Source organism: Eulemur rufifrons, chromosome 30 (genome assembly GCF_041146395.1).
Source record: "Eulemur rufifrons isolate Redbay chromosome 30, OSU_ERuf_1, whole genome shotgun sequence".
Classification (NCBI taxonomy): Eukaryota; Metazoa; Chordata; class Mammalia; order Primates; family Lemuridae; genus Eulemur; species Eulemur rufifrons.
Window position 1 is genome coordinate 69394742 of NC_091012.1, and position 12906 is coordinate 69407647.

The 12906-nt window shown below is 37.6% G+C and overlaps 1 pseudogene; it reads right to left on the minus strand.

Moving 5' to 3' along the window:
- Positions 1 to 11435: 11435 nt before the first annotated feature.
- On the minus strand, positions 11436 to 11900 carry LOC138378631 (small ribosomal subunit protein eS19 pseudogene; annotated as a pseudogene).
- Between the last annotated feature and the right edge of the window lie 1006 nt (positions 11901 to 12906).

The window sequence follows — 12906 nt, forward strand, 5'->3', positions numbered from 1 at the left end:
TACTCAAAAGGCTATAAATGGTCTGATTCTACTTATATAACACATGAAAAAGGCACAATTCCAGGGTAACAAACTGAACAGTAGGTATCAGGTACTAGGCCTGGGGATAGATGTTGACTACAAAAGGACTTGGGGGAATCACACAAGGGGGGTGGTGATGGAATTGTTCTATATATATCATGATTCTCATGGTGATTAACTGATTATATGCATTTGTCAAACTCAGGGATGTATACTAAAGAATGTAAATTTTAATGTATATAAATCATACCTCAATTTTAAAAAGGAAAATAATAATAGAAAAACAATATTTTCAAAAACAAATCAGATCATATTTCTCTGCTCAAAATGTGCAATGGCTCCCCAGTTCACTAGAAATAGATGCCAAGTCCTCATGATGGTCTATGGCATCCTGTACCTACTGCCCCCTCTCTGACCATTTCACCTTTTACTGTCCCCCTCACTCACACTTCTCCAACCACTTTGGCCCCTTGCTCTTTCTTAAACACTTCAAAAAAGCTTCTGCCTGAGAGGCTTTGAACTTGCAGTTTCCTGTGTCTGGAGTACACTTCGCCTATATAGCTGCAAGTCTCACTCCTGCATCTCTTGTAAGTCTTTTGTCAAATGTCCCTTCTTCGGTGATGCTTTATTTTTAATTGTAACTCTTCTATATTAATGCTCCCTATGCCCTTTCCATGCTTTTTCTACACAGAATTTATCACCATCTGGCAACTTAAATGCTTCAGCTATTTATTTTTGTTTGTATTCTTTCTAGGCTCACTTGAATGTGATCTTAGTGAGGATAGGAAATTTTTAAATGTTTTTCTTTCTGTTATATCTTCAGCACTTAGAACAGTGCTTGACACATAGAAGGTGTTCATAAATATTTGTTGAGTAGAAATTAAAAATGGAACTAATAAAAGATGAGGAAGAAGCAGTAGGCTTTTTATGACCAAATCATGAAAGGATTTTTTTGAGGGGTGAGAGGTAAATAATAAGGAGCTGGAACTTTATCTTGGGAGAAATGAGAAGACATATAAGAGTTTTAGGAAGGTAGTGACAAATGTGTAAAATTTTCATTTTAGAAAAGCTAGTTTGACTATCATGTGGGAGATTGATGGGAAGGGTACAGGACAGGAAGAATTGAAACCAGTTAGGCATCTCTTTCAATAGTTCATATGAGATAATGGCCAACAGGACTAGGGTCCTGGTGGGAGGTTTGGATAGAAGTTATGGAATTCAACAGATACTCTGAAGCCTTCTGTGATTGATACCCCTTCTGTTCACTAAGAACTCCATTTGCACTCATTTCCAAGTGCCAAATATGAATCTATGCTTATTGATCAGATAGTCTTTAAATGTTTCCCTTGGCTCTCTTGAATCTCATCATTTGTTCTGCTGGGACAGAGACCATATCTTTTATTCTTTCTGTGAGCCTCCACAGCATCTAGGACTATTTTTATCAATGAGTACACAGTTAAAAGATAACACTAAATTTTAACCAGTCAGTGATATAAAGGAAAGGATTTGAGAGATCACACAAGATTTAGCTTTGTCATAATTGTTCACAAAAATCTCATCTCCTTCACTCATGTTTCTTCCTGCTGTTTTTGTGTCTTTGCAAGGAAAGTTAAAATGCAACACTTTCTCTTCTCCATTCAAGTCTGTTTCTGTTAGGAGGGCAATATTAAGGTTTGGAAAGGAAGAATACAAAAACTGGAACCATCTAGAAATGCAAAAAGTGAAAAATAAAGTTGCCTTTCCTCATCCTGAATGAGTTTTCAAATGATACCCCTTGCTGCATTGCAGAGATTGTTTGGGGAGTAGAAATTTGATATACACACAAATTCAGAAAAAGATCTGGAATCCATCATTTTATTTCTAATTGATAGTGAGTAGGAGCCAAATGCTCTCTGATTCAGTTACATTTGTCATTTTTGGATGCCTTTATTGGCATAAGACCTATAAACACCAGCCGGTCATGATTAGAAGCTTGTGAACTGGATGACATTCAGTTTGCCATTAACTCTCAGGCACTGAGACCCAGGCAGTAACAGAATGCCTTACAGTGCACTAACTGATCTGGTAACTTGATCTTGCACCCTTTAGCACAGTTAGAATAACAACGTCCTCTCCAGAAGAGAGGGTGTTTCATAGTAAGTACAATTGTATGCAAGTTTTTAACATTTAGAAAGACTGGCAAATAAAAAACCTTGTACTTCATTGTTTCAGGAAGAAGCAGATTGTGAAATCAAATGACCCCAGGAAGGAACAGTTTCTTTTTTTCTGCTTTTGAGTAAACACTATCTGAAGAGCCAAATCTGAATAAGAATTAGCTCAGAAATTAGCATTTCAAAATTAGATAAACTCCCTAGGTTATCCAATTAGATATAGCTCCTAGTTTATATGTATGAAAAAACTCAGTCACCCAGAAGAGATTTATTGAAAATCTTTAATGTGCCAAAGAATGTGCTCAGCACCACTGTGACAAGGGTAAAAGGGAAATATGGTATGTTCCCTGCTCAAAAGGTGTTTGTGCTCTAGTGAGATAAAGCTGTTTATAAAATACTTAATGAACAAAACAAAATATATTTAAATAACCCTTGCTTCATAGAAATGAGACTTAACCAGAGTTAGAGTAAGCATATTTTCATGAATGCCTAAATTGTCAGGGGAGGGGTTGAGACAGATGTGCTCTGGAGACGTAAAACGAATTTTTAGCAGTCTCCATATGAAGGTTCCACACTTCTCACTTGGCCAGCCAAGCCTTTGACTATACATTTTAAGGACTAACTACACTTTAGAACTACTCCCCAGTTCCCATTCCAGTCCCTAAGATGGACACAATTCGCTTCCAAACAACCAATAGAAATGCACACCTAATCTACCAATATGTTTATTCTTGGATGCTTCCATCATGGGAATGGCACCCACTGTGACATTTTCTAAAAGAAATAAGGACGCCATTATTGAATTGATTATAATTAACCTTAACATCACTGTTCAATATTGAGTACTATAATAGCGGGGACTGAAGTTACTCTTCTAGATGTAGAACTCACTGATAAGTTCATGAATCAAATGATACATCTTGTAAGTTCAGAGCTATGAGTGATGAGTCTTATCAGAGCTAAATAATATGTCTTCTGTCCTTTTGCTATTAATAATTTTCAGAAATAAGGATAATCCTTTTGAGTTTGGAGTCATTCTTTTCTCTCAGGGATTGTATAGTCCCCACCATAAAAGCTACTTGGAGCTCTAGCAACGCCCTTTTAAAGTGGGGAAATAAAGGAAAGCACTTTTACATTTTTGTGGTGCTGAAAGATTTTCCAGCAGTGCTGGGCTGTGGGCTGTCACCAGTCCCTGAGACATGAATCTCTTGTGGTCATTTTAGTGCTTGTGTAACTCAAAAAGGCTGTGGACTTAAACTGGAATTTCAAAATGATTAGTCCATGTTTGCCACTAAAGTAATTGCTCCAACTATTCTAAGAGGACGACTGAGAGCCTAAAGTCCCCAAATGACTATGCCATACACTATGGAAGGCCCAGCAAAGCTTCAGCAGGGCAGCCAGTGATATTTAACTTCCTCATTCAAGTTGCCTACCACCTGAAGGCTCAGATAGAAATACTGTTCTGGGGGGAACAGCACATAATGAGCTCCCATGAATATAGCTTGAGTAGTTCTAAATAAGATCTGATTTTAATTCCATGAGGGAAGCATCAAGGGGACCACACATCTTCAGCAATCCACGAACAAAGTCTGAGAATGGTTTTATGAGTCTCCTTCCAATATGTGAAACTTGTTGGAGACTTATTAAACCAGCTCTGTTGCCTAGGAGCTGGTTAAATCTTGGACTATACTCAGAACCCAATATAATAGCTGCCAAAAGAGGTTGCCTGAATTGATTCTGTGTGTACTCTTCTGGCTATCAGTACTGATGGAAGTCAAGAGCTCAAGCAAAAATGTGCTTTCACTGCTGACTTTAGAAGCACCCTAGATGATACTCACCCCTCCTCATTCACTGGGAATCTATCAGAGTTAATAGGATTAATAGGGATTAATTAATATTCTGGGATGTCAGAACTGGAAGGCACCTTAGAGATCAACTAACTCCAGGTATTCATTTTACATGAGGAAACTGAGCCACAGAGAGGGGAACTGACTTTTCCCAGGTCACACAACTAATTGGTGGCAATCCAACAAAGAGAATCTTGATCAACTGACTGTCAGTTCAGTGATTTTATTTTACTTCATTAGGGAGGATGAAGGCATTCCAAACTGTAGGGACAATCACAGGCATGCACATGTTGTAGTCCACTGAATGGCTCAATATTTCTACCAGAAATTGAGCGTAGGGTGATTTTGATAACAACACCTCAAATTTGTATAGAGCTTTATAGTACACAGAGAATTTTCACAAATATTCTTTTTTTTTTTTTTTTTTTTTTTTTTTGAGACACAGTCTTGCTCTGACACCCGGGCTAGAGAGTCGTGGCATTGGCCTAGCTCACAGCAACCTCAAACTCCTGGACTCAAGCGATCCTCCTGCCTCAGCCTCCTGAGTAGCTGGGACTACAGGCACACACCACCACTCCTGGCTAATTTTTTTTTCTATTTTTGGTAGAGATACGGTCTTGCTCTTGCTCAGGCTGGTCTCGAATTCCTGACCTCAAGTGGTCCTCCCACCTCAGCCTCCCAGAGTGCTAGAATTACGGGCATGAGCCACCGCACCTGGCCCACAAATATTATTCATTTAGTTTTCCCAAGAAGTCTTTAAGGAAAACAGGAGAGATTACATTTTTCATTTGAGAGAGGAGAAACTAAAACTTAGAGAAGATATGTTAATTGCACCAAATTAGTTACCCATTCAACCATTAGGTATTCTCCTGAAGCTAAACTCAATACTCTTGCACCTGGCACCAGGTAGTAAAGAAACTCATCAAATATATTATCAAATTTCACATTTTATCCAACCAACATGATTTTAGTCCATTCATTCAAGTGCCTCTTAATTGTAGTCACTGTCTTAACTACAATTAATAATAATGAAGATAGCTAACATTTACTGAGTCCCTTGCTTTGTATCAGTCACTCTCCTAAGCTTTTGAAATTCATTAACTTGTGGAATATTTACTAAATCAACCTGGGAGATTAACACTATTGGTATACTTGTTTTATAGATAAACTAATTAAAGTACAGAGTGGTTAAGGAACTTCTCCTAGGTTCCCATGCTAATAAATGATAGAGCCAAGATTTGAACCTGGGCAATCTGGGCTCCAGAACATCCACTCAGCCACTACTACCTGTGTTGTCACTCTAGAAGGTTAGAAATACAAGTTTTGTTAGTCTTGCCACACTGAAAATCTCATTCTGTAATTTATGTTAGTTCAATAACACAAAAAAAACAAACAAACAGAAAACCTTTCATAGCTTGGCAGCCATCCTCTATAGAATAGGGCAGTTAGCGATCAGACAACTGAAAAAAAATTGCTTTATGATGTAGGAAGTATTGAGAGATGATGGTCCTTGATGACTCTAAACAATCCATTAAAACCTCTTTTACCAAATATATTATTTTGTAAAATGTCCCTAAATGTGTTTGTTTTAAAAGAAAAAGATGGCTCTAATAGAAACATATTGTGTTTTTCCAAAACTAGTGATATACCAAATGTTGTGTACAGATAGTAAATAATATAGGCTTAGAGAGAATGCAGTCTAAATGTAACAACTTCATGTATTAATGGCTCAGTTGTCATGACAAAATGTATTACTATCAATGCACCTAAACATAATTTAATAACTATCAAATGGTTATTTCCGCAAAAACAACATCTAAGATTGTAAATTAACTTATAAAGGGAAAGTTTGTCTGAATAAATGAGCATTTTAGTTTTCTGAAGATGCTATGGCAGAAGCAAGATGCTCCTTAATTTTTGCCTTCTGGCCAAGTATGCTACAATAACACAAGTAAGTGAAGATAGGGAACACCCTTTCCCTGATTGGTTCACAATCCTTTATCCAGAATGATATGGTTGTAGTTGCTACAGTCTGTGACATATCTATTTGTAGCTTTCTGCTCCTCCCTCAACTCCTTTGACTCTTGCTTTTCTTTTCTCCTTTGCTCCTTCCTTTATTACCTTCCTTCAACAAATACTTTTCACATGCTAGCAATGCGATGGTGGGCAACACATAGACAATATCTCTCCTCTCAGAAAATAATGAGAAATACTGACATGTACTTTTTTTTGAAATCATACTACTGAATGTATAATTACAAATGGAGATAAATGTTCTGGAGGAATGGAACAAGGTTTCTGACCTAGAAGAGGGTGATGGAGGCTATAATAGAAGACTTCATCTGCGGAAGTACTTTTTGAGCTGTGATTTGAAGAATGAGTAGCAGTTAACTGGGTGAAAGAAGGAAATCACATTGTAGGGAAAGAATAAAGACTGCTCCAAGTCTTTAAGGCAGGAGGAAATCTGACTAATTCCAGAAAATGAAAAAAGGCCAGTGTAGTTGGAACATAGAAAACAAGAGAAAAGTGATCTGAGATGGCCCTGGGAAACATGAAGGACTTTGGTGGCATCGACTTGTATAGATCAGCAGTTCTGGCACCTTCTTATCTTCCTTTCTGCTGCTTAGATGCCTAACACCAATCTCTAACTCCTCTTTGCACTTATGACCACCCTGAACACTCTTTGAGAACTTCCTATAGAGGTTTTCACAAGTACCAGGTCTGATCTGCACACCAGATAGTCATATTCAAACTGTGAAAAGATATTGCCTAGAGGTGACAGCTTGATGCCCAAATGAAAGATGACAGAGATTTTAATCATAAACTTCTGGATGAACTAGCTTGATAGAGAATATTGATGTCCCCTATAAAAGAACATAGAGAGTCTGGTTCTTCATCATAAGCCAGAGAATGCAACTTCCTTAATCACAAAAATGAGAGAAAAATAATCTTATTAATGTCCTCACACTTAGCTCCCCCACCCACCACCAATTTTCTAAGAGCCAGGGTTTTATATTTGAACTCACTGAAGATCTTTTAATGACCTGGAGTCAACAGTCCCTGTACATCTCCTACATCAATAACATATCTTGACTGGGTAGAAATCTACCAGTACCTCAAGACTAAAAGTAGTCACTCATCCTGAAGAACATCTGATTTGTTTGACTCTTCTAGTTGCAGGAAATATAGATCTTACTTTTCCCCTGACCATATGGCTTCCTCCCTCTCTACATATTTTTCTCTAATGCATAGTTGTTGTTTGTAGTTTCTATTAATATTTCATATCTTTCCTTTGATAATGACTCTTTGTGGCCCCCACCCAACCTCATGTCCTCTTTCTATGCGTGCTTTCTTCTTGAGCTCCCTTCCTTAGTTCCTAATTTTCATTCTTGAAAAATGAGAGTCACATTGGCTTAGTTCATTAATGGACAGGCTGAGGTTCTCATTTGTGGTCACTTCACAATCCTTTTCATGCTACCTTTGGATCAGGGGTCCACACTTGGCCCGACCAGCTGCTATCATTGGGGAAGGATCTAGTGCAGTGCTACAGAGTGTGTACAACAATTAAGCATAGGTGTGGAGAAGTGTACCAAAGCACAAAGACATTACTTTCCAATGCAGAACATAGTCTATTTCCCTGGTGCTTATTTTTATTTATTCATTTATTCAGTATATTATGGGGGTAAAAACATTTTGGTTACATGTACTGTGTTTTGCCTGCCCTCCCACTACTAGGCATCTATCCAAAGGAAAAAAAAGACATTCTATAATAAAGACATCTGCACTCGAATGTTTATAGCAGCTCAATTCATAATTGCAAAGATGTGGAAACAATCCCCTGGTGCTTTTAAACTTAGACCAATACACAGAGATTCTTTCTAGCTATCCTAGTTCTTTGCCATTGGTCAGAGCAATGTTTTTAAACTGCATTCTAAGGATCCTTGAGGTTTCTACAGAGAAATGTTAGGGCATGACATTCACCTCCCACTTTGACAAAATCAGATTCACATTGATCAATTTTAAATATTTGATTTCTCTTTAAATTTTCATTTGAAGAAATGGTTTCACAACATTGGGGCAATAGGTGTGAGCTTAGGGAGAGGTCAGCCATGTGCACCCCGAGATTTCTCTGAGCAAGACAAGGCAGCAGCCATCCCTGCCCTGGGTTGGCAGCATCATCTTGTCTAGTGAGCTCCCTGAAGAAAGCTGTGTCCAGATGGGATGAACCTCTCATCCACCCCCAATTCTGGTACCTAGCACATCTCAGCACAGCAAATTTCAAAACTCTTGGAAGTCACCCATCCACTGTGGATTGGAGTGACAATGTGTGGGAAGAGGAGATGCCTGCCTGGCATTCCCCAGAGCCTGATACAGCACATAAGTCTGGCACCTAGCTAAAAGGGGGACATAGCAGTTATCAGGCCCAAGTTAGTGTGCATGCCATAAGTCAACTAGCAGGGCCACCACATGTCACTTAGGATCTTCATTCTGTGCCTAAGGGAATATTCCTGAGCTTACTGGTATATTGTGCCCAAGGGAGAGCTCCCTTTGGCTAACTCCATGCTTGGGAGGATCCTCTCTTTTTCCAATTTTCCTGAGTTTGGCTTGCATTTGTCTGTTCTGACTGGCTTGAGGAGAAATTGTGTTATTTTGGTGATTCTGCATATGAGTTAAATATTCTTATATTTTCATTTAAAACTGTCATTGCATAATATAAAGATGAATGATGAAGTCTCAGCTAATAACTTAAAATTATAATTTTTCTTTACTTAGAAAGATATTAAATGGCAAATAAAAAACACCATAATAAGAGATTGGAAGAAGAAAAAAGCAAGCTTTATACTTTAATGCCATTAATAACACTCTTTCCTGCTTTTTAGTCAAGGGTCCTCACATTTCATTTTCCACTGAACTCTATAAATTATGTAGCTGACCTTGGGTGTTACATATTTTTGTATTCCAAAATATTCTTGAGTTTTTTCTGAGATGCAGTTAAAATTACTTGGAAACTTATCCCTTCAGGTTTTGTTTCCAAAATTTCTTAGGTGGGACTGGAACAATGATCAGTCTAGAGTTAATTATTTCCCACTACTAAAGCAAGATTCTGCTATGTGCTCAACCTAATTCCTTATAAATCATGAGGTTTTCCAGTTTGGGTGGTGGTAACAGGCCCTATTCCTGGCTTTGCATGAATATGGGCACCATTATATTCTAATCCTTTTGGGAGGGCTTAGGTAGTTTCTTCACTCTACATGCAGTGGTTAGTACTCTGCTGAATACTTGTGGGGACCATCCACAGTCACAGAAGTTCACTCTCAGTACAGCTCACTCTTCTCTTGTACCCTGTGAACTCTAGTTGCTTTGATTTTGGGGGCTCTTATCTCTGCCTTCTCTATTTAGGAAATCCACAGGGCTCCATATGGATTCTTTCTTCTTGCTCTACAGCCTGGAAATTTATCAAGGTCTTTAATTGGGAAATCACAGAGCACAACTTGTTTGTTTCCTGTCCCTTAGGGATTATCGTCCTTTGTTACCTGAGATTCAGTGTCTTGAAAATCATTATTTTATTTTTGTCATCTAGTTATTTAGGTTGTTTTAGGTATAAAGGTATATATGGTCCCCATTATTCTAACTTGGCCAGAATTGGAAGTCACATGGATTCTTTAGCAACCACGTCATGTCATCATACAAAAAGTTCTTCTGGTAAACAATGAAATACTATTTCTTTGGGAAAGGCCCATACTAGTCTTGATAGTAGAGACAAACATGCAACATAAAAACAGACAGGTGATGACATTGATTCCTGAGTCTGCAGAGGAAAGTATGAAGTCAAAACTGGAAGGATAGAATATGCTTGGTTTTCCTGATTAGACCCAAAGAAATTGGTACTAAACATAAAGGATGCAAGCATCTTCCAGTTTATGCCCTCTCTCAAACTCTCCTTTCTGGCTGGGTTTATGTCTGTGACTCCTTCCCATGCCCTTACACATTTTCCTTCCTAGGGAGGGATACCTAAGAAAAATCAGGCTCATTAGAATTCAATTATCCATTTGAAAAGAACATTAAAACATTTTTCTACTTGCATTTTATCTGAATGAATTAACAATTGGAAAAATGTTAGTTAGGATTGTCTGAGTAATAACTCCACAAATAGGAGTTTTAATTTGCCTAAGAATGGGATGAAAGCCAAAATCAGTATCAGAATATAAAGCCAAGACTTTCCAAGCAATTTTCTTTAATTTTGTTGTTGTTGTTTAACTGAAGAATTTTTAACTATGATGGCTGTACAAATGAAAGGTAGTACATCAAATCTACTTGGAAACTCATCAACTATTAAAAATTAGGAAAAATCACTTATTAATATACTTGTATTTCCTCTAAGTTTTTATTTTTCTGTGTACATGACTGCAGATGTTAGTGGGTAGGTGGAGGAGACATTCCTGGTTAAAAAAAAAAAATAGGAGACGATAGCTCAGGATTAAAAAAAAATTGCCACTGGAAGTTCTATGTATTTGACTTCCTAAGTAGGCACTAATAGGGTTATATCCTTCTGCCCTTGGTTGTGTACTGGTCATCAGTTAAAAGTTAGACTTAGAGATCAAGAACAGGAGGTATCTTTTAAAAAATGATTGGGTCTAGAATAGGCCTTTTAAAAATCTCATTAGCTCCATCATTTTTTAGGTACAATGCATCAATTCTGAGAATGAGTTAGAAGGTACAGTGGAAGAAACTTTATTCAGCTATTTGGGTGTAGGCTTAGCTACCAATGTGTTTGTTGATAATAGTTTATGTTTACTGCAAAAAGAAAACCAATCTATGATGCTGTCTAGGATCTATTTTAACTTCACCCCAAATACATTAACTTCTGGTATATATATAGTAAATGCAGAGAAGTTGATTTTATAAAATGCATTTCTGTTCATTTGAATTTGAAAGGAGCTCTTATTAAATTGTCACATTTACTGCCATTACCAGCACCACCACCAGCATCACTATTAGCCACAGCAGCAGCACCCTGGCTATTACTAAAGGCACACAGAGACATGAAATATTATATAAGCCACCCTAGTAACTTGGTCCAGCAAAACAGAGTCACTTGAGAGCATATGGAATGGGGTTATCTGGAAAATATATAACTTTTCTTGAGTCACTGCTACTGTGATCTATATGCAACAGCTAACTTCGTAAGTTCTGATCTTTGTTTTGCCATGACCAAGCTTACTATGCCATTATTCAATAATTTTGTGTTCTAAAGTCATGTGGTTATTTTATTGGTGTCAAGAAGATGATATGAATCTATCAGTATTAGAATAAATTTTTCTTTTTAATGAAATGAAATGCAAAACCTTGCAGTCACACACGGTAATATATTTTTTTTTTCCAAATGAGGCAATTTATTTACCTAGCATCATTTATTCTAATGCTTTTTGTTGGCAGCTGCTACCTGTCTGGCAATTCTGTCCAGGTCTCTCTGTCCCTGAGGTGTCAGTTTGCGGCCCCCATCTTGGTCCTTTTCCACCATGTTTAGCCCCTCCAGGGCTTGGAGGACATGGTGGGCCACACTCTTGGAGCCTTGGCTGGAGTGGCTGGGCATGACACCATTTCTCTGATGTCCCCTGGAGATCTTGGTCATGGAGCCAACCCCAGCGCCACCCCAGAGGTACAGGTGCTGTGTTGTGGAAGCGGCTCATGTGTAGAACCGGTTCTCATTGTAGGGAGCAAGCTCCTTATGCTTGGCCAGCTTGACTGTGTCCACCCATCTGGGGACTTTCAGCTTTCTGGACTTTTTGAGGAAGGCTGCCAGAGCTCCAGTGAACTCCTGCTGGTTCACATCTTTTACAGTAACTCTAGCCATCGTGTGGCCTCTGCGCTGCCAGCCAGATGAAAGGGAGTGACGGGGTTTCTGGGGGCACAAGTCGGGCATCGGATCTAGCCAGTAGTATACTTTAGATGAGCTTAAAATCCTTTATATTTTGAATATTAGTTTTTAGTATGATTTTATAAGAAATTGCTAAGTTAAACACAATGCAAATCATATGTATTGTCCTATGTGTTATATATGTTATAATTTAGAAAATAAGCCATTATCTTCTTATACATAAATTTTTGTTTATTTGTATTTATTATTTTCTGACACTGGCATACTATTGAGCCTCATATTTGTCTGTAGGGCCAGTTTCTTGTTAAATTACAATCCAGTCATATTAACGCGTCTAGATTTGTTCTCATTCAGTGCTAAGGTGGCTAAAAATACTAGAATGATTGCCTTTATTTTCTTTTTTTTCTTTATGGGCATAGATTAAACATAACTTCTAGACTATATTTACATATGTATATAAATGTTGTTACTAAATTGATTAAATACTGACTGGAATTTAATGGTCAATTCAGTCTATCAACTATTACAACAAATTATTCCACTGAGATGAATGGTGCTGACAGAATCGATCTATTATTTTGATGTCAGATTGGCATCAGCCACAACAGGTGACATAAATAGATACTGGAACTGCTATGCAATTTTAAAATAAAAGATTATGTTGTTTTTGTATTGTGGATGATTATGCTCTATCATGAAGACAATAAAAATGTGACTGAATTGACTAACCCACAGTTCTTTTCAGAAACTGAACAGATGAAATAAAATTAAAGAGATCTTTATAGGAATACTGAGATTGGAATATTTGTAACAAGTTGTAATTTATAAATCTGAATATGATGACATCTGGTGTCCTATATAAAGCTGAGACAATATCCCCTTTGATTCTCCTGATGGTTTGATGTCGAAACTGCTCACAACTTGAAAGAAATTGACAAAATTAAAAGACAATCAGAGAGGTGGACTAAGATAATTGGATCTTCACTGAGACTATGTAGCTACTAGGGCA